Raw genomic sequence first — 23,032 nt, forward strand, 5'->3', positions numbered from 1 at the left:
CAGGAGTCAGCCAGAATTCTAGGCAGAATTTTTATACACAAGGCTCTTTGTTTCTGACTCTATTCCTTCTGGGATTCCTTCTTCACTTTCCAGTGGCTGCTGTTGTCCTGAAATCTGTCTACCAAGGACACATGCTTTCTATTGGAATTATGGCCACTCAGCATGGCACTTAGTGCAGCCTGCCACCAGGCTAAATGCTGTAATATTGAGAAACACATCTAGATGTTTTTCCTTCTTCAAGTGGTCAACCCTCCTTTAAAATCTACCTACTTTTTGTCTTTGTACAGTGCTGTTAATTGTTTTTTTTTTGTTTTGTTTTTTGGTTTTGGGTTTTTTTTGTCTAGAGTTAGTTTATCATTGCTTTCTCAGGAGAATCAGTCTAGGAGGAGGTTACTTGGCCATACCAGAAGTGAAACCAAAAGCACACTTTTTAGAGAACATTAAAAATGCAAGCTGCTCCTTCCCATAATTAGTTCAGATTGGCATGTTTGAAATATATCTAAAAATAAATAAAGACATGGAACTTGAAAACTTCTAAAGGAAACTGTTAGTTTTTGGGTCTTAGTAAACAACACTACTGTGAACACCCAAATAAGCAGCATAGTTCATTGTACACTTCAGCATATTAGTGAGACACCAAAAACTTCTTTGTTATATCTTTTAGTCAGAGCTTTTTATTTTATACTAGCCAAGTAAAAGTTGCCATCAACAACATACGTACCAGTTCACAGAATGAAAGGGAGAAACAAAAAATTCCTCAATTAGAGTTAGAGATTTTTCTATCATCAGTAACTGATAGAACAATTACACACACACATATACAGATCGGTAAAGACATAGGTTAAGACATAAATTGATATTTAGAGAATATTACATTCAAGAACAACAAGATACCCATTCTTTTCAAATGCACATAGTATGTTTACCAAGTTGGTCAAATGCTACACCATAAAACAAGTCCCAGTAAAGTTTAAAAATTTGAAGTATTTTGAGAATATACTATATCTGACCACAAGGGAATTAAATTAGAAATCAATAACAGAAATATAGCTTGGGAAACCCCAAATATTTAGAAATTCAACAACACTTGTAATTAATTAATCTATGGTTCAAAGAAGAAATCACAGAGGTATTAGAAAATATTTTTAACTAACTGATAATTTAAAAACAACATCAAAATGTGCAGGGTGCAAGTAAAACAGTATTTAAAGGACATTTTTTAAAAAAGAAAGGTCTTAAATGTGCTGTCCAATTGAACTTTCTGTGATGATGGAAATATTCTGTATCTGTGTTGTCTCATCTGGTAGCCACTAGGTATGTTTGGCTATGAGTACTTGAAATGTGGCTAGTGAGACTAAGGAACTGAATTTTTAATTTATTTAATTTAAATAAATTTGGATACCCTCATGTAGTTATCAGCTACCATATCAGACAACACTTTGGACCAAAGTCTGGCATTTCTTATAAAACTAAATATGCACATCTGTCACCCAGCGATTCTACTCATAGTTATTTATACAAGAGAAATGGAAATGTGTTCACAAATAAACTCATGTAAAGTCTAGGTGTCCCCATCAATAAGAAAATGGATAAACAAGCAGTGCTATATCCATACAATGGAATACTACTCAGCAATATTGAGGAAATTACTAATGCATGCAGCAACATGTATGGAACTTAAAGACATGCCAAGTGAAAAAAGTCTTCCACAAAAAGAGTGTATACTATACAATTTCATTTATATGAAATTCTAGAACAGGTAAAACTAGTCTATGATGCAGGGGGGCGGGGGAGGCGGGGGGAGAACAGTGATTACCTATGGAGGAGTAAGGGTTTTTTTTATTCAGCTGCATATATTTGTCTAAACTCAGTGAATGTACTCTTAAAAGAGTTGAGCACTTCATTAAATGTAAATTTTACCTCAAAAGAAAAAAATTAATATTGAACAGGAGTTAATGACAGGCATGCTGAATTATTTAGAAGTAGAATGATATATGTGGTTTACTTTGAAATATATCAAAAAGATTAGATGGACTGAGGGATGGATAGAAATATGGATATGTGTATAGCTGTGCAATAAAGCAAGTATAGTAAAATGTTAATGGTAGAATCTAGGTGATCTTAAACATACTGTGTTGTATATTTGAAATTTTTTACAATAAAGTGTTGGGGGTTGAGAACTGTGCTTTTAGTTCCGTGTACACAGAGTTACCGAAATGCAGTTAGTTGAGCCTTCATTGGGATCTGCTTTTATAGACAAGGAAAATGTGTTATGAACACATTTGTTTCCAGTTTCTTGAAAGCTATTGTAAGCAAAGGACTGTGGAATAATTAAGATGAATTGAGTATTTTCCCTGTCCCCTGGAAACTTGCAATCTAATGAAGGATAGAAAACAAATATACAAATAATAAAGTGCAATACATCCTCTCATAGAGGTATGGACAAGCTGATGTGGTTGTTCAGCAGAGTGAGAGCATATTAGGTGAACGAACCATGGAGGCTACCTGGAGGAGGAGATATTTTAGATACCAACAGGACAGCAGGCTTCAACAGAAGAGACAGTATCCCAGGTTCACAAAGGATGAAGCCTGTGCAGATGTTTGAAGAAAGGTGAAATAAAGCTAGAAAAGTGTGGCTACAGCCTTGAAAACCAGGCTTGGGTTTTAGTCAGTGGGTAGGTAGAAGACATTGTGTCTTTGGACAGGGGAGAGAGATGAATGCTTCAACATAAGTGTTACTTATTGGTATCTAGAAATGCAGGAAGCCCAGATGGGAGCCCCGCCTCGACTTACTGTGAGACTTTATTGAAATCATGCAACCTGGAAGGGGTACCCAGCCCCAGGCTTTAACTTGAAGGACTTAGAGTAGTTGATCTCCAGGGTCCTTCCAATTCTAGCATTCTCTAATCAGATGGCTGCTTGAAAAACTTGTTGCTCAGATTAAATATTTTCTCTTGCAATGTTATTTTGCTCTATTAGCCAACTCTTTGTAAAGTCTGGATTATACTGCTTAAATGTATTGCAGATTCCATGTTCTGGGTGTCAGAGCTCATGAACTGTCGCTGTGTGGTATTGTTGTTTTTCAGAGTTGTAATATTTCAAACTATTGAACTTTTACATTATGAAAAAATGACTCTGTCATGCCAGGTGGGGGTCATAAGGGAAGCCTTACAAGGCTCGTCTCACGTGGGATCTAGTAGTTCCGAATATGTCACAGACGAGTGTGAATAATCCAAACTTGAAATCTTCACAGAATGTTACATCTTTCTGGCAATTCTCAGATGCAAGGAAATAGAATCTTATAATTATGTAGGGCAAACAAATTTTTTTGTTGAAAATCTGTTACTGCATGAGTTTTTAATATTTTTAATGTTTAATAATTTTAATATCTAATAATTTTAATATCTCTAATATGCTATAGAGTTTGATCTTTGGTCCAGGAAAAAAAAAGTCCCAAACGATATATTTATTGAACCATTGGGTGATGAAAAATTGACTTTTCATCTCTAAGCCTCCAGGTCTCGCTGGACATCTACTGTGTCAAGAGTAAAGGCAAGATGCTGGAACTATTGTTATTTTCAGACCACTGAGATCAAGCATTTGATGTGAGGAAAAGAATGAGCTGCTGAAAAAGTTGTGTGATGTGGAAGCACAAACCTTTGGAAGGAAAACAGAAAGAAAGGTAGACAGAGCACTCCTGAAAAAGTTGAGCTGCTGAAAAAGTTGTGTGATGTGGAAGCACAAACCTTTGGGAGGAAAACAGAAAGAAAGGTAGTCCAGAGCACTCCCATTAGTAAGTTCAACAAGTGGCTTAGACCCAGTTCCAGAGACACAATCTTGATCCTTTATGGAAGGCTGGTTATACAGAGAGCTTTGTTGCAGAGAAAATGTGTTTCTTAGCATTCACTTTTCATCTTACCGGGCAGGGAAACCATGTCCCGATCTCATCAAAACCATTTGAATGACACCCAGCTACACCTCTCCAAACGTCATATATATTCGAGCTCTGTGAATGGGGCACAGATGGTCAGCATTCACATGTATGGACGGAATGAATCCAGAGTAATTTCAGAACCACCGAGTCTTTTACAAGAGGGTCTTCTCTCAGGGAACCCCAGTGAGAGGGGTCTCAGATCAGAGCTGCTTCATACGAGTGAAAGATGTGGCCCCAGACCCAGGCCCCCATAAAGGGAAGAAGATGCTCTTCTCTGCTGGGAGCTGACGGGTGCCACATCAGAGACTCTCTTCCATTTTAAAAATGTTTCACTGAAATGTGCTCTTTTACTGTTGGCAAACAGCATATTTTTAAAGACATATCCTGTCCAAATAATAAAAACTATATCACAACTTCTGTCATTAACACACTTTCCCCTTCCGTCTACTTATTTATAAAGATTTCTCTTATGGCTGTAAAAAGAACTATAGACATCTTAGAAATACAGAAAGTGTAGAGACAAAAAAAAAAAAAAAATCATCCATAATACCACAACTTAAAGATGTTAACCACTGTTGGCTTTCTAAGATTTTTCTTCTTGCCTTTTTAATTTCAGTTACATATGTATATGCATAAATATCATAAGGGAATCTTGGGAAATATGCCACATGTATAGTTTAATATGCCAGCTATTTGTCACAGAAGTGTGTTCCTGTGTTAGAAACTCTTAATATCATATTTGATGACTATAGAATATTCATTCCATTTTGTGGGCACAACGTCAGTTTTTAAACCCGTTACCCCTTTGCCCTGAGAATCCTTCCTGGCAGTGCTTGCGGCCGCATCCTTTACCCCAAGATAACTCACGGATTACAGCCGTAACCTCACCCCCAAAGTTTGCCACGAAATATCTCACTTTTATTATTACTTTCGCATCGCTCTAGTATGATAGACTTTGGAAACAAATGACATCATTCTATTTATAGAATGCTGTTTTTAGGAGTGGTATTTCCATTTACAAAATATAGAAATTCTCGATCGCTGAAAATGTCAAATCCTAGAAAACGTAACATTCCTACGCGTGATGTTAACATCGTTCTCAGACAGTTGCTAGCCAGAGATTCATTTGATGAATCTGATTTATGTGTACATTTCTGTTACATTAGGATTAGAGAAAAGTTCTGTTTAGAAATAACTCCAAGAGCAGTTTTAATATCTTATTTTCACATTGAAAATAAGTCAGATTTGCTTCAGCCTCAAAGAGCGTGTTTATGTAAAATTAAATTAACGCTGGCAGCGAGCTGCACTTTGTTTTCCTGAACGGGAAATGGTTAAATAGCACCTCACATGAGCCATTTAGATGTTCCCAGTGTTCCATTGTAGAAGGGGTGGTATCCGTCGTTTCAGGAGATACGCTTCTCTGTCTAGAGACTGAGGAGAACTGTGTGGGTTTGCCGGGGTGCCTGGTGCCCCTAACTGAGCCCGTTTAGCCCTCTTCTCGGGGCCTCTGTCTGGCTTTCTGTACATGCTCCAAAGGGACCTGGATCCAGATCGAAGGAACAGGGAGGGAGTCTCAAATCCACTGATTATGCCAGGGGTCACTTTGTGTTTGAGCAGCTCTTCCCAGAGGTCAAGCGGGCTCTGGGAATGAGAGTTTATCTCAGGGGACAACTCCTCTGCACCCAATAGCCCTGTTAGGGCAGAAGACCTAGCCCTTCCTCACTCTTTCTTCCTCAGAAAGAGAAGACACCTCTTTCTGGGTCCCGGTTCGTCTGTGGTCTCTTAAAACAGAGGGGCTTTAAGGGGCGTGGCCTGATAATAATGGTGATAACAGCGGCTAGTATTTAGTGGGCATTTGCTATGATGTGTCAAGTGCTGCTTTACATACACCATCTTGTTTAAATTGCAGACCTCTTGTCCTAGGAGCTAGAAGTAGTACTGTCCTGGGAAAACAAGCAAGGTGGCCTCTAGAGCTGTACAGACCTTGGTTCGAGTCCCAGCTTCACCATTTACCAGCAGCTCTGTGACTTAGATTAGGTATATCCGCTAGAAATGCATTCAGCCATAAAAATGAGAAAACCCACCCAGCAGTGGCTGAAACAAGTAGGTGGTTACTTTTCTGACATTATAAGTTCTGGATTCATACAGTGTCATGAGGGACCCAATCTCTTATCTTCCTATCTGTACTGTCTTTGGCATGTGGCTTTCATCCTCATGGTTCCAAGGTGGCTGCTGCATTGTGAGATCTCATCCTGACGGATCCAGGCGGGAAGAAGGGTCAGGGGACAAGTCCTACGTCAGAAAAGCAAAAGCTTATTTTGAAACTCTCAGCCTATGTCTCACTGGCCAGACTTTGTCATGTGACCACCTAGCTCCGAGGGACTCTGTGGGAGAAGTCGTAGCTGGCACATTGCCATCCCTAAGGAAATCAGGGTTCTATTAGAAAGGGAGACAGGGGAATGTTTGATGGGTCAGCAGCCATCGGTGTCTGTATCAGCAAGTCACTTAATCTCTTTGAAGCTCAGTTATTCCTCAGTGATAATTCCTCCCTCTTCTAGTTAAGCTCTTTCAGTTTAAAGGAGCTACACCCTGCTTGCCTCAGAGGATGGGTGCTCCTCGTGAAGATCCCCCAGGGACAAGGGCAAACTCAGCACGGGCCCCAGCAACACACAGTCCATTCACCATGGGTTTCTGTACTTCCCTGCAGGCTGGTTGGCTCCTCATTGTTCAGGACATACCAGGAGCTCTGGGAACCCGCTGTCCTCTGTCACTTTAGAATTGGGCGTCTGTGGCTCCCTGCCCTAGGGAGGCCTCCAGGCGTAGGAAGCTGGTCCCTTTGCCCACTTTCTCTTGCTTCCTCTCCTCTCTCTACTGTCTCACCCCAGCTGCTGTCTCTGCGACCACTGCTGCATCTCACATCCAGACCCCCCGAAAGAGGCAGCGTCTTGGGTCGGTGAGTCACTACTCAGTGAAGAACATCACAGTCAGGCAGCCTTACGCCGGGCTGCACAGGGGTGACCATTGTCCTTTAGCCACAGGATGCATTACGGCTTCTTTCCTCAAAGAGAGATGTGGCCGTGGCGAGTGCTGGTGGATCCCAGGACCCCGTCTCAGAGAGTCCCAGGTGCCTAGTTTCATACCACTCCAGAGGTCACCATTCATCATGAAACCCGTGCAGGCCGCGCTCCAGGAAACACCATTCCCCTGAGGTTGAGAGCAGGTCCCAGGTAGGCCCCGCTCGTTGTTGGAGACTATTTCAGATGATGGTGGACTTCTTGTTTTCTGGCCGTTAGAGAACCAACCAGCAGCCTGGACCACTGCTAACTAACACGAGGGCTCGGTGGAGAGTGTGAGTCCTATGAAAAAATGAAGACTTGGGAAACGGCAGCCAATTTGATTGCTGACTTTCCTGAGGAGGACCTTGTCATTCAACGAGGAAGCTGCTGGTAGCTACCTCCTTCTCCATCTCAAGCTGCTGAGAGGTGAAGGAAGGGCAGCTGTTAGGAGAAATGAGGGAATGTGTATGCACATACTTTGAAATGGTGACTCACTGGAGAGGCCTCCTTGTTGTTATCACAGCTGCTGCAAAACAGCTTTGAGCCCTGAGGTATAAGGCTGCCTTTGGAGGTAGGGGCAGGAGTGGGGGGAGTTGTTTGGATGTGAGAGCTTGCATTTGTGGGAGAAGGGGACATGAGGATTGATGAATAAGGCCTCTCCGTTTCCTCAATAGGGGTTTTAGGTAATTTGTGTAATTCTTGATACAGCGCGAGAGAGAGAGAAACAACACATATCTGGGCCCTTAGGGTCAACAAGAGCCAGGCAAAGAGGGCCTTGTTATCGTGAGAGACATCACAAGGCTGTCCAGGCAAGCAGTCAGCAAAGGCTGTGTCATGCTTCCACCAGGCTCTCGTCAGTTTGGGCTGCGTGTTGGCTTCATCATACGCCAAGCACAAGCTCGGAGCCTCGGGACAGAAGCCCAGTAGCCTCTCTTCTCTCGTCCACCCTGCATTTGTACTCTTCCCCAGGGAAGCTACGACAGGTCAGGGTGCCGCCACTGCTGGGGCAGAGTTCCTGCCAAGTCCACACGCAGTTGCTTCTGGCTGGCGCCAGGTCCCCAAGCCAGCCTTGTACCGCCACTGCGTCTGCTAGGTAACTGGTTGACTCAGACAGCCCGTGCATGGGCCATCACAGAAAGACTGGTGGCTCTACCTCCTTCACAAGATCCCTGCGACACACTCCTGTAAGCATCAGGACTTCCCTTTTAGCCTGTGTGGAGCTGGAGGACTGCGTAGTAAATCTCCTTAACATGAAGAATTCTGTAGAATAAAGTCAGCTCCAAGGCTGGCTGCCTAGCAGACCGCCAGCAGAACAAGCTCTTCACTGACACTTTGAACTGGATTCTGTGGTATTTGTCTCTTTAGCAGAGAAAAAAAAGCCAGATTGCTGAGCAGAGCCAAGCTAGTTATGGTTCTTTTTTGGGTTGTTTGGCACTAATTTCTTTTGGGGGAGGGTCCTTCCTTGGCCCCCTTTTGTGCATGCAAGAGGAGCGATGCCTCTCTATCCAGCTTCAGAGGAAAGGACCCGTCCCAGTGGGCGGGAGACCCAGGGCACGAATCTCGCCCAAGCTGAGAAAGGACCTCGCAGTGTGAAGAACTGTGCAGAGAGAGAACTGGCTCCAGGGGTGACTCACTAAAACAGAATGGGAGCGTGGGGAGCCCATTAGGGGCAAGAGGTCCCCTCCAACCCCCTGGCCAGAGCACTGCTCCGCCAAGCTCCCAAGAATCAGCACCTGCGGATACCAGACTCTGAGACGAGGGACCGGGAGTGTCACAGCTCCCTTGTCTTGGAGCTCAGCCTGCAGCTCTCCACTCAGCCTTTTATTCCATGGAGAAAACATGTCTCCTGCCAGGAGTCTCTGTCCTTCCCACATGTCCAGGACACATTTCCCTGCTGCTGAATCATGCAGACCTGGCTCAGAACTCTACTACTTCCTTGTCCACATTCTCTGATCTGGGAAAGTAGTTTTTCTGCCCAACCTCACATCTTAACTGTGGTTTTACAGCAGCCTCCTCATGAGGCTTCCTGCCTCTAGGTTTCATCATCATCATCCCCTACCTCTTTCCAGCAGAACTTGCCAAAACACGATGTAGTCTAATCACTGCTCTGTTCTGAAGTTTTCAGTGTCTCACCTCTGCCTCCAAGAGACAGAAGAAGGTGGGAGAAGCTTCCTTTGCGGTTTCGTACCCACCTGCCTCTCTTTGTTCTGCCTGCAGCTTCAAACACGGGGACTCAGGAAGCGTTTAGAGACGGAATGAAGGAATGTAAAAATTGAGAAGCCAAACAAGAGTTCTCTGGTGTTTTTAATGTTGCATTTGTAGAACTATCATGCTAATATCTTCATGAGATTAGTCATTGATAGTCTTTTCATGGTTTTCTTGAGAAAAGACTGTCATCCAAAGAATTCAGAAGCCTGTCTTGCTTTATATAGGGGGTAAGGTTTATAGGATTTATAAGGAAATTGAGAGTCAAATAAGATTTCGATCTTCCGTTTTTAATTTGTAGAGCAGAGAATGCCTACAAAAAGGATCTCAGTCATTTGCCCATTTTTTTTAGCCAGCCAGTTCCCCCGTCAACTTTAAAAATGCTTGGAAGAACATGTGATTTCTAAAATATCCTGGAGGATTTTTCCAGGCCTGGGCAACTCTTGGGTCAATGCACAGTTGCTATTTCTGTATGTAAGTAGAATGGGAGAGTGCTCTGCCAGTTCACCGAAGGCCAGGGGCTGGCTGGGAACTGGGAGGTTGGCTGGAAGGACTTTCTTGTGCCACAGCTGAGGTCACAGCAGAACCGCATACATGTTCTCCTCCCCAGTCTGTGTGTGCGTGGGTGTACCTGCTGCAAAATGTTTTATTCTGACCTGGTAGACCTCTCCTGTCGAAGGTGTAACATACAGTATGAGCAAAGTTGGCATTTTGGGTGTAGCTCCGGGGAGTTATACCAGTAAAGGGTAGTGTTGGAATATACAGACCATGAGAATAAACAATTTCCAGGTGATTTGAAGGCCTATTATTTTTCAAGATTTGAGTCATGCTTATGGGAAGAGGAATCCTCAGGTCAAATGGAGCGTGGAGGAGTGTGGACTGGCTCCCAGGGACTGAGTTTCCAGTCCAGCTATGCAGCTCATCTTCTGAGATTCTGGGCCAGGCCTTTTCCCCAGAGGTATAGTACCTTTCATGGTAGGGGGCCGGGTTAGTTTGTTCTTAGGCTGGATGCTTTCTGTTTGCCCCTCCAGATCCACTCTCCACCTTTCCCCATCCTCGCTGTGCTCTAGAAGCTGACCAGTAGGGACTACATGAATGGGCTGGGCTCCCTTTCGTCCTGGCCTTCTCTTGTCATCTTGGCACAATAGGAACGTGTCGGGATTTGGGAGGGAAGGAGAGCAAGGACCAAATACTGAATCTCCGGGCTCCTCCCTGTGGCATCAGCAGGTCTGGGCTCCTGGCAGGCAACCCTCTCCCCAGGGCAGTCTGCCTCGGGTTCCAGTAGCCTCTCCTCCTTCACCCCTTTGGTCCTAGGGGTGTAAACGTGGCACTGCTACCAGACCCAGAACACTGCGCCATGCTTCCCCTACCGCCTCCCCACCCCTCTGTAAATGGTCCCTTTATTAAACGCTCCTCAAATCACCCAGTTTGAGAGTGCCATCTGTTTCTTGCCAGAACGGCGGATACAGTTTCTAAGATCCTTTCCAGCTCCAAAAAAAGATGCCTGCAAGTAGGGGAGGAGCTGGTCCTTCGGGGCTCCCATCTTTCACGAGTGCCTCCATGCATGGTTCACCAGGATCATGGGAGGGATGGAGGGAGGGACTGGGAGAAATACGATCTCTAGAGCGGAGTCACTAGGACAAGAATCACGGGTGTCTTGGTTGGCATAGAATGTTCGAGCCCCGATTTCTAAAGAGTACACAGGTGTGCCGTCTCACCGTGGTGGAGGGGAGGGAGCAAGGGAGGATCCCACCCGCTGAGGCTGGACTGTCGTTCTCACCCCTTTCTGCCTCTCTGACTTGACCTCGAGTAAATCACTTCACCCTCTGAGCATTAACTTTTCCCCTCCTAACCCGCAGCTGACGACACCTACCCTGACCCACACATTCTCTTTATGAGGTGCAAAGGAAGGAGTCTGTGCGAAGCCACGTGGTTGAACATAAAGTTCAGCACTGAAGAGAGTCGCAGTCAGTAAACAGCTTTGACTGTGGTAGGGGTCACAGGCGGGGCACGGAGCCCAGTGGGGACATTACTCCTGCCTCTGTCCCAGCTAAAAACCTGCTTCCTTTGTCTCTCTCCTGCTGCGTGCACTTGCTGAGACATACATGGCTCCCAGAGTGTCAATTTCAGGATCAAAGCTTGACCTCAGAGATCCTAGATTACAGAATCGTGTCATCAAACAGCCGTGCAGCCTTCTGACATCTCTGGAATTCGGGTCCTCGCCTTGATGGTCTTAGGTGGTCACGTATGGCTCTTCTCAAAGCAGCTGCTTCAAAATAGGTCTAGGAGAGGATGAGGGAATTAAGAGTATAATTTTTTTATTTCAACTTTTGTTTTATTTTATCACAGAGACTTGACATACAAGGAAAATGCATTCTTGAAAGTTGCGTCTCTCAAGTACAACTTTCTCTTTAAAAAAAAATAAAGGGACTTAAAAAACTTTAATCATACTCACTTGACACTGTCGATGCTATGCATACAGTCCACACGCAGCACGTGTGCAGGACAAGTGGGAGAGCTGAGGAAAGAGGCAAGGGAGAGAGAGGGAGTGACAGGCGGGGAGAGTACACAGCACTAAATGCCCTGGTGGACACATACACACGTCATTGTATTTATCACAAGGCACTTAAGAACTGTGCTCATAGCAATGTGAGTGAATCTTAAGAATATAGTGCTTAGTGGGAAAAATAAGAATGAGATGCACAAACTAGTATTTCCAGAAGTTAAAAAATAGGCACCCAGGAAAACCCTTTGCCCATTTTGCGAGCACTCTTGCAAGCATAGATACACCTCAAGCACATTAGAAAGTTTGCCTGTGGGGTGAGGGGCATGGAAGTGGCCTAAAGGTATAAAAGGAAATAAAAGCATACAAACAAGGCTTTTGTCCAGACAGTGTGAATCATGTGCTAAGAACTGTTACGTATGGTGAATGCGACCCTGTGCTCCTGAGATGCAAAACAAACGAACAAAGTCCTCGGCTTTTCTTTTTCTTTTAGGTTTTAAAAGAAACCTAAAAGAGCTTTTACCTTAAGTTTGCTGTCGTCTTCCCTGGTAGCCCTCAGTGTAGCCCCTAAACCGCAAGTGGTTAATGAAACAAAAGTAACTTTTGTCGAGTAAGGATACAAACACGCAGAAAACCACATGAAAGAGGGGATGCTGCCAGCCGCCCTTGGTAGTGCCCACCAAGTGAGCCAGTGGCGGTCACAGCAGGCAAGAGGAGTATTCCAAACGTGGTTCTCTTTTGTTAAAAAACAAACAAACAAAATGCCTAGTGGAAAGTAGAAGAGATGGCAAATGCATGCAAACCTATCAGAAGAACCTGCATAAAATATTTTGAACAATAGACCCTCTTTTCTCTTTTTGGTGTATTTCCTTTTAGTCTCTTGTCATGGGTAAATTTTTTTGTGAAAGTGATATCACAGGTTTGCATAATCACATTTTGCATAAATTACATTGTTACAACCTTACCCCAGTCATTCTTTCCTTAATGTTGCATTGAACAGTATTTTTCCATCTTGGTACATAGGCTGTCACAGTCATTTTTAATGACTGAGTAATACTCTATTGACTAAATATACCCATACTTATTAGAAATGACATTTAGGCTGCTTTCCACTCATCCCCCGCTTATAAGTCATACAGAAGAGAAATCATCCATGCTGCATATAACTTTTTCATATTTTAAATTAATTCCTTAGGATGGACTCAGGAAATGGAATTACTGGGTGAAGGAGAGTACAAAAGCTTCTATAACTCTTGGTACAAATTACTAAATTGCTTTCCGAAAGGATAGTAGCAATTTATACTTCTAGCAGTAGTATGTTCTTATGCCAACATTGCGTTCTATAAATTCTTAATTGCCAATTTAATAGCTAACATACATTGCTTTTATTTTTGCATTTTTGAATTAATAGGAGGTTGAATTTTTTTCTAAATTTTTTAGAGATTAGTATTTCTGTTTATAGTACTAATCGGGGGTGGTCTTGTGTTTTTCTTTTTAGTTTGTATGCAGCCTTTACCCAATGTTGGTATTTAGTCTTTGTCATAATTCTGTAACTATTTTGTTTGTTTTTGAAAGTTTTTTGAAATTTTGCATAAAGTATTTTTCTCTAAAGAAACCAATACTGATTCAGATTCATTGGTGGTTTTTGTTTTTGAATTCTTTTTTTTTTTTTTTTGCTGTCTAATAAAAATCAAGATACCCTGTTGGTTAAATTTGAGAAAGAAATGTTACAGCGTGGCATGATGGAAAATGTATCAAATTGAGGGCTTTGAAGGTAGACAAAGCCAGGTTCCAACCCCTGCCCGTTCCATCCTGTCTGAACAAATCAGTCAAGCTCTCTGAGCCCCACTGCCTTCATTTATGCCATGGAAATCATTACCCACCTTCCAGGTATGGGACTGGGATTGTGAACAAACACTGGCAGGTGCCCAGTAAACGCGGATCCTTTTTTCCACTCTGTATCCTGGGGCGTAGCGGGCTGCCCCGGTGGCTGAATGACCTGTTAGGAGGAACAAGCCTCAGTGCTCACCCAGGGCTGCCTGTGGCACGCCCAGCACTCCCCTGGGGCTGGCTGCTTCCTTCCAGGCAGGAGGCCCAGGAACACGGCAGTGGCTGTGCTTCTTGCCAGTCGCTCCCGACAGTGGAGTTGTTGTTCTGGCGTATTTGGTAACCAGCTTCCTGTTTTTCCTGGTGTGGTGTCTTTTCAGCAGCAGGAGGGAGAGAAATAGTCCTGGGTGGGTCACTTCAGTTGTCTTAACTCATCCTGCAGCAAGAAAGTCAGGCCCTTTCCACTAATGACTCTGAACACGATGACGGGGCTGTGTGACCTTGAGCAGGGCCATGACACGGAGTCCCACGAGTGGGGAGGGAATGAAAGTAGGGACCGCAAGTCACCATTGCTTGGAATTCAGGAGTGTGGTGCCCTCAAGGTAATGCTAATGGATTTTAAACATATGCTGATTAAACATTAAACTTTTATTTCCCACAAAGTGAATGCATCACACATTGCCATTCTCTTCACATTCTGGGAAGAATGCTTAACTTAAGAGCGGTGGAGCCAGACTGCTGGAGGGCAGCTCTGCCACTTAGTTAGCTCTATGACTATGGGCAGGTAAAAACCTCTCTACGCTTCAGTTTCCCCATCTGTAAAATGGGAGAATAATAGTAACTACCTGTTAGGGTTGTTGTGAGGATTAAATGAGGTGATCTGAGTAAAGTATTAACAGAATCCTAGGCCACACAGTAACCATACAATATAGCATAAGATCCAAAGATTTTACTTTGTAAACTCCCTTTGAATCTATGATTCCCAGAGGCTGGACTACATTTTCATCAGAGATCTGGAAATTCGATTTAAAGGTAATTTGGTGAAATAGCTCAGTTCATTACAAGTAGATAATATTTATGAAGACTATGCATTGAGAGTATAGTACATATGTTCCTAAAAATTAGTTGTAAACTATAATAAATGTTTTATTTTTATTGGCTTTGATTCTTAAAACTCAGAGCTAGATTCTCATGAAGAAAGTTCGCTTGATGCTGAAATAGACGTCCTTTGTGCCAGAGAAAACCACAGAGGCCGAAATGCTCCATTCCACAGGGTGGGGGCCAGGGGCCAATGTGAGAGGTGTGAGCTCATCACATGTGAATGTGGGCCCTGATGTCTGGGGGAGGTGAGCCGGTGGGTCACAGCTCTTCAAGGTTCAGTGGGTCCAAGGTCGAGGCTCCTGCCTGTGTGCAAATTCCCAACCTCTGCCCTGCCGTATGTACACAGGGCTTTGTTAGATGACGATGTTGTCCCCTATCTTTCAAGGATGCTAGGATAGATGCAGAGCTTACAGGGAGCATGTGGGTAATTTAAATCACTTAATGCCCTTGCTTCTTTCAAAAACAGTTTATCATAAAGACTGACTTGGTTTATCGCTGGACTCAGGAAATCAAAGCGAAGGGTGAGCCCTAGATGTGATTGTGGTGGCGGCTGCAGTCACTTTTCCTCAGCGTGCTTTACAAGGTGACGGATACTAAGAGTGTAGTACTCTTCAGGTTTTACAGATTGGGGGCGATCACACACTTTTGGTGACAATTTGCTGTGCAAACTGTGTGATGACTTCCATTTTGTGACTCAGCGAGAACGGGGATTGAATTCAGGGAAGGGCCAGCACGATCTGGGACCCTCAAGGGCAGTAGAGCTGTGTAGCTAGAACAGAGAAGGCTGAGGGATGGAGGAACGGTGAAGTCGTCTTCGTCTGGGGTGCACATCAACTATTTGACACTCTAATTCCACCAAACATCCAACAAGAGGAACCTTTGACAAATAATTAGGGAGAAAATACTGTTGGAGAAAAATGTTTCTTAAACGTTTTAATGGATTTCCAAGCAAGTTTCAGAGTCTCTTACCGGGAACGGCGAGAGGAGGAGGAGGAGCAGCAAGAAGCAGGAAGCTGGCCAAACACCCCGGTGACAGGTGTCACTCTCCCTACAGAGAGAGGGAAGAACAGGATGCTGTTGTGCTCACAAGTCAAAAACGGTCATTAGGAAAGCCACTTCCATTAATTACCACATTCATCTGTGACTTTAAAAGCACCTTGGTTTGTGGTATCTTAGGGGTGGCGGGGGGACTTAACGCACTCCCCTACTGTGGGGTAACCAGGAGTCATATGACGGTCCCAGCAGGGGAGAACAGAGTGCTGCAGCGCCCCCTGGAGGAGCCCTGGCCACCCCTCCCTTCCAGGCAAATGTTTCAGGCCTCAGGTGTAAGTTCTGGAATAGGGCTTTGTAATACCCAGCCTCTGGTTGGTGTTGAAATAGTTCCCTTTATAGGCTGTTTTGTATCAGGAGTTTCTTGGTAACGTAGACCCTCAGTAAATCAACTGGGGTTTAGCCAGGTTGCAGGATACCCAGGCTCAAGTTGACCACACAAGGCAGAGGGGGCCCCATACGCGTAGGATGGAAAGAGAAAAGACGTTAGCTGAGGCCAGGTGTGCATGTGCATGGGGGGTGGAGGGGCGACGGGGGTGGTATTGGGGCCACGGAGAGAGCCCAGCCTTCGATAATAATGGAAGGCAGCAACATATTAGGAATCCAGTTATTTCAAAACAAGTGTGACACTCTAAACAAGGATCTGTGAAAGCCTGGTAAATTAGTAACTTCCCCATTCCACAAATATTTATTGAACATTAACCACACATTAGGCACTGTGATAAACCCTCACAGGTCTGGTTTATTATTTCTGTTATCCTGTCTTCCCTATTACCGTAGTCCCAACATCCAGCCCCAGTATATTTTCAGTAATGGCTTTCGCTTTTTAATACTTACTGTGTGCTAGACCCTGTCCTAAGTGCTTTACAAGCATTATTCAATTTAATCTTCACAATAACTGTCCTTTCACAGATAAGAATAACTCAGGCTCAGAGAGCCGAAATAGTTTGATTGGAAACTTGATAGACATGTAAATGAAAAATAGTGTTTTAAAACCAAGGTCTACCTGATTCATACACTACCTTGTGGTGGATGCCTCCTAAATGAGAAACAGTGCAAAACTCAGCAGTCTGTACCCTTTATACTCAGACTGTCTGCAATATTTTATACTAAAATCTGTAGGTGGCAGGACACAGGGCATAAATCCCTGCTTTTCCTTTTCCCCAGAAAGCAGAGGGGGAATGGTTTCTTGGAAGATTATCTTGCTTTCAGGTGGAAGTGAGAATTGGGGAGACCCTGCAAACTGCAAATGCTTATTATTCTGATTGTTTTTATTTCAAATCAGAATTTTGTAACCTAGTCCAGATTATAGATGTTGTTGATGAAGAAACTGAAGTCCAGATAGGAGAAGAGCCTTACCGAAGACTGGTCCAGAATTGGAAATCAGTAAATACAGAGCATAAGCCTGCTGCTCCAGAAATCTAACAACACTGGTCTCTCTGTGTATGAACATATATTCGCCTGAGACTGTTGCCAGGCTTTCTATTTCATTACGTTGGTTTGTTTGTTTGTTTGTTTGTTTGTTTTTTGCCAAAAGTAACACTCTCTATTGCTCTGTAAGTTTCAGTATCCAGTGGAGCAAGTCTGTTATTGGCCTTTTGCATTTCCACGTGAAACTTAGAATCAGCTTATCTGTTAACAGTTTCCACAAAATGAGCAAACAAAAGCTCTTATGGTTTTCATTGAAATTGCATGGACTCTCTAGACCAGTTTGGGGAGAACTGACATCTTTACAAATTTGAATCTTCAAAACCATGAACATGGTATGTTCTTCCATTTTTTATGGACTTGAAAATTTTCTCCAAATAATAGGTTGGAATTTTCTGCATACTGATGTTGCATATCTTTCTATTTATTCCCAGATAATTCATATTTGGATATTAGCATGAATTGTAACAATTTTTTTTATTTCTAAGTATTTATTCTTGGTGTCTAGAAATACAAGAGATTTTTCCAGACTGATCTCATATTTCCCAACTAATTATCGATTCTAGAAATTTGTACAAAGATTCTTTTGGATTTTCTATGCACAAAATCAAAATATCTATAAGTGAGTTTTTTTCCCCCTTATGCCTCTTTTTTCCAGTACGATGTTTAATAGAGGTGGTGATTCAGGCATCCTTGTCTTGTCTTTGATATCAGCAGGAAAAAAAACATTAGGTATAATGAGTACTATGGATATTTATAAATCATTTATCAAATACGGGAAGTCCCTATCTAGTCCTAGTTTGCAAGGAGTTTTTATCACAAATGGATATTGAATTTCATCAAATTATTTTTCTGAATCTATTGATATGATTTTCCCCTTTATTTTGATACTGCGTTGAGTTGCATTCTTGCATTAAACCCACTTGCTTGTGATGTATTATATTATCACTTTTATATATTGCTAGATTCATTCTCCTCTTTTCTTCAGGATTTTTATGTCCGTGCTCATGAGAAGGATTGCCTATAATTTTACTCTTTGTAATGTCTTTGACATGGCTTGGTTAGTCTCATAAAATGAATTGGGAAGTACCATCTCTTTTGTTCTCCAGAAGAAGTTATGTAAGATTGGTGTTAATTGGTGGTTTCTTTTTGTTTTTTAAACATTTGGATATTTTCTTTCAATACTTTGACAATATTCCAGTGTATTTTGGCTTCCAATATTTTCATTAAGAAATTATCTGTTAATTCTACTGTTACTTTTTTATAATAGTCTGTCTTTTTCCCTTCTGGCTGCTTGGAAGATTTTCACCTTATCTTTGGTGCACGGCAGTTTACTATGATGGATCTAGGTATAGTTTTCTTTTTTGTTTATCCTGTGTGGGGTTCATCCATTTAAGATTTTGGGTCTGTGTTTGATGTCTTTTTTCTGTTTTGAAAAATTCTTGGCTGTTATTTTTTCTGCTCAATTCTCAATCTCTTCTCCTGTGACTCTAATTGCGTATTAGTCCTTTCTATTGCATCCCCTAGACCTCATTCCCTCTGATCTTTTTTTTTTTTTTAAGTTTACTTTATTCTGTTAATTACCACTATTTCTTTTTATTAAACCTGGACAAAAGAAGTGGTTTGCTTGCTTGCTTGCTTGCTTGTAAATTAAAATGCCAGTGGAGAGGAACAAAATTAAGTTGCAACAAACACAGTATTGTTACGAGCTGGTCTTGGCTAGAGGGCGTGGTAGAATTTTAGCTGAGATGTAAAGGAGGTTTGAGAAGATACAGAGAAATTCCCTCATCTTTATTTTCTATCTTTAAGTCTCTCTGAGTTTCAAACTAGGTGTTTTCTTTGGACCCATCATTTAGTTCACTGATTTTCTCTTAAAACTGCATTTAAGCTGTTGCTAAACCCACCTATCGAATTCTTAATTTCAGTTATTTTATTTTCGTTTCAGGATTTCTGTGTGTTCTTTTTGTTTTGCTTTGTTTCTAGTATTCTGAGAAACTTTCTAGTTTTATCTTTTATCTCTTGAACATAGTTTTTTTTTTTAATTCGATGTCTGATCACACCTTTATTTTTAGCCCTTGCGAGTCTGTTTCTATTGCCCTTTGTTTTACTTGAGTTCCATTCATATCGTGTTATATCTTCACATACTTGTTTCCTTTTGATTGAGTGTAAGACATCTTAGGTGAAAACTTAACTTGAGGCCTTGGGCAATTTCATCTTCCTTCAGGGAGAATTTATATTTGGTTCTGGCAGGCCCTGGAGTGCCAGCAATCTGTTATCACTGTCACCCAGTTCCAGGGATTGAAGTGCTTCTGTACCTGTGAGAACCAGGTTCAGAACCAGTTGCTTGAGGTTCACCTTTACTCTGAGGGTATAGCACTTGAGAAATGGGACTCCAGCTTTGGTTTCCCCAGCTCCACAAACTTTCCAAAGTGCTACTCAACCTTTCAGCCTCTTAGCCAGCTCTTCCACAGGTGGCAGGCGTCTTCAGAGGAAGAGTGTCCCCAAATGCCAGGCTTGCCTCTTCGGATTCCTCTCTTCTCCTGAATCTTGGCTTTGTTATTCTTCATTGCCTGCTAATACTCCATAACTTCAAGCAGAATTTTAAAAATATTTTTCCAGCTTTTCTCATTGTTCTCAGCAGACGGGATACTCTGAATGTCCTAGCCTATCGTTATTTCACTGGTTTTTAAATGTGGTACTTTTATTCACATGGCGCTTGCTGTGGATTAAATTGTGTGCTACAAAAAGACATGTTGAAGTCCTAACTCCCAGTGCCTCAGAATGGGACTTTATTTGGAAATAGGGCCATTGCAGTTGCAATTAGTTAAGATAAGGTCATACTGGAGAGGAGTGGTCCCTTAACCCATTGTGACTTCTGTCCTCATAAGAAGAGGGGAAGAGACACAGAGACAGAGGCACACAGAGAGAAGATGGCCATGTGATGATGGAGGCAGAGATGGGAGTGTTGTGTCTGCAAGCCAAGGAAAGCCAAGGATTGTCAGCAAACTCCAGAAGGTAAAGAGGCAAAGGATTCTCTCTACAGGTTTCAGAGGATACATGGCCCTGCCGATACCTTGGTTTCAGACTTCTAGCCTTCAGAACTGTGAGACAATAAATTTCTGTTGTTTTAAGCCAGCCAACTCATGGTACTTTGATATGGCAGCCCTAGGAAACTAAGACAGTGCTGTATAGTACACAAAGTACTTTCCCATAAACCACCTTGTTTGCTCTACACAACTATCCTACAGGAATGCAGAACAGGCAGTGCTAGATGAGATCAGAGTTAGAGAAACTGAGGCCCAGAGAGGAGGCATCAACATTTTGGGTGCCACAAGTCACAGGCAAAGTTTGGGTGTACCTAACTAAGTATCCTGCTCCTTTCTACCCCACTGACATGCCATAATTCTTGTCCAACTTCATCGCATCTTTCTAGTGTCCTAGGCAACACAGGTTCCCAGTTCCCCTGTACTGATGCCCATTGCTTTGTCAGGGAAAAGGACAGAATGTTTACTTGACTGGGCAATGCGTACGTTCATTTGTTCAGCAGACACTTATTGAGCACCAACACCCTGTGCCTGGGTGAAGAGGGCAGGGGCACAGCAAAGGGAAGGACAAAGGCAAGAGGGATAGAACAGGGACTCAGTCCCTTTCCTCAGGAGCTCACAATCCAATGCCAGAGAAGATAGATGTTCATAGTTAACCTCCCAGAGCTTTCAAGATAGAGCTTAGAAGAGTATGAATAATAGTACTCGTTTAAAGTGAATTTTCTACTCTATTTTATATACAAATGAAACGGAAGAAAGCATTTGTATACGTTTATATTTATGGCACATCTTGTACTCTAAAGTGTTAGACACTTTCATTGTAATTATTTAGAAAATTAACTGCTGATAAATTGTCCTAAATTGTATCCCAATATAGATGAATAAACTTAGACTTTATTAGGTTGATGTCATCGAATTAGATATGTAGCCTTACAGCAAATGCCAGACCACAGTGTACCTGATATAGTTTTATTAGTAAATGTTTCTATTTAGTACACAGTGTTACTCAGTCATCAAATTTTTACTTAGAACTTTCAAAGGAGTATAAAGAAAGTGTCTTGTGTTAAAAGGCAGTTCTCGTACTCAGCCAGAGACGCACTGTAAGTGATGACACCTTCATTTTTCCATTTGTTCAACCTTCATTTGCGTGTCCAGGCAGTGGGCGTATAGTGTTGAATAAGACATGAATGAGCAAAGTATAAAATTCAGTGCCTTTGTGTTTAACAGCAGAAATTTGAGAAAAGAGCTAGATGAGCCAAGCGCCCAAAGGCAGAGTAGGAATTAGGAAAGAGACGTGTGGGTTGGAGTTTTTAGGAAAGAATTTCAAAAAGTGTCATAGACCAGGGCCTTAAAAGGTAAGAAAAGGGCTAGAAGAAGACCTGGGGGAAGCACTAAGTGAAGAGAGGGAGCAGAAATAGAGGCAGGGGGAGGGAGGAAACAGAAGCATGTAGAGGGATGCTCCAGAAGTGACATATGCCGGATATACTCAGTTGCATGCATACTTGCTGCATTGAAAGGGAGAACAGAGCTCGGGGCCTAGAGATCTAAGTTAGTCACTATCTGCCTTTAACCAACTCTCACATTATACAGGTCACTTCATTTCTCTGTGCCTTTATTAAGAAGCTCAAAAGTCCGCCTGGCATTAGGGCATTGCTCAAAGTCTAATTTTTTAGAACCCCTTCCACCCTGCCCACCCTGCCCCCATTGCTTGCCTCATCTAGCCAAGGCCATTGCCAGCTTTGGAAGTCCCTGCGCCTGCTCAGGCTAGCTGGGGTCCGTGAGGCCCCTTGTGCCATGTGCTTGGTCTTTCTTAACTCCAGGCACCTGCTCCCAGATTGGCTCACTGCCTTCAGGGACACATGTGGACTATTTCTCAAGCCTTCTTGCATCTAATGTATTTCTGGGAGCCCTCTAACCGATAAACGTGGCCTACCTGTCCCTAGGAATGTCATCTGGTTCTCACATTTCTAGAGAACTATAATTTCATTCTGTCCTTCCAATCAATCACATTCCGTTTTCATATCACTCAGTTCTCTTAATATTTCTCCCATCACATGTTTACTCGATCTAATATGATCACAAACTGGATAGACCAAAACTTATAGTGCTTTATGGTGACACTAAGAAATTGCATTCTTTCACTGTGGTAGAGTTGTTTTTGTTTGTCTTTTGGCATCGGATACATACGGTCTTAAATAAAAGACGGTGCTTGGAATGTGGAAACAATTTGAGTCATTCACCCAGCAGACATTAAGAATTATATGTGATCTGGGCCCTCGGCTGTTAGCTTGGTCAGAATCTTGAAGAAAACACTGTTCCCTGCCCTCAAGGACCTCTCACTCCAGAAGGAGAAATAGGCCCCCCTATAATATGATAAGACTAGAACACTAAGGGACATTGTGGGAGTAGCAAGAATATTTTTTATTGTAATAGGTGTGGATGAAAAAGGGGCCATATCCTAAACCTGACCAGCTCAGAGGAGGCCTACATGGTGGCCCTTACAAACCCGGAGACCAAAAATAACCACAAATAATCGCCTAAACATAAAAGTTCCTAGCTGAAAGTGGGTCATGGCGGGTTCACATCTTGGGACTGCAACTTTCTTGACAAAGGTCAGTCTTTACCTTAAGTGAGCCTGTCTATTGTCTTTGTGCTTCTAAGATAACACACCCTTGGAATGTGGGAGTCATCCCTCTTCCCCAGACCCCTTAGGGCACAGCCCACTGCACCAAAGCACAGACCACAGAAGCCCTCGTGGTTACCTGGTTCCCCACAAACCATCCCTATGCTGTGTTAATTATTAACCATCCTTAACTCACCTGTGTAAAAGAAGCACGTGTCTCTCCCTCTCCCTCTCCCTCTCCCTCTCCCTCTCCCTCTCCCT

At 42.8% G+C, this 23,032-nt stretch overlaps 1 protein-coding gene and 1 long non-coding RNA gene across 2 annotated transcripts in view; one reads left to right on the top strand and one right to left on the bottom strand.

Annotated features, from left to right (window-relative positions):
* CTDSPL (CTD small phosphatase like) overlaps nucleotides 1-23,032 on the top strand; it is a 114,404-nt gene that overhangs the window by 32,029 nt on the left and 59,343 nt on the right. The gene's annotated exons all lie outside the window — the stretch shown is intronic.
* Nucleotides 9,277-23,032, bottom strand: part of LOC107196407 — a 19,635-nt gene continuing 5,879 nt past the window's right edge. Inside the window, exons 2-3 of the long non-coding RNA XR_001517793.2 lie at nucleotides 13,582-15,674; nucleotides 9,277-11,477 (exon numbers count right to left, since the gene is read on the bottom strand). This is a non-coding gene — a long non-coding RNA (uncharacterized LOC107196407). The remainder of the gene's footprint in view (nucleotides 11,478-13,581; nucleotides 15,675-23,032) is intronic.

Source organism: Pteropus alecto, unplaced genomic scaffold, assembly GCF_000325575.1.
Source record: "Pteropus alecto unplaced genomic scaffold, ASM32557v1 scaffold10, whole genome shotgun sequence".
In the NCBI taxonomy this organism is placed as follows: Eukaryota; Metazoa; Chordata; class Mammalia; order Chiroptera; family Pteropodidae; genus Pteropus; species Pteropus alecto.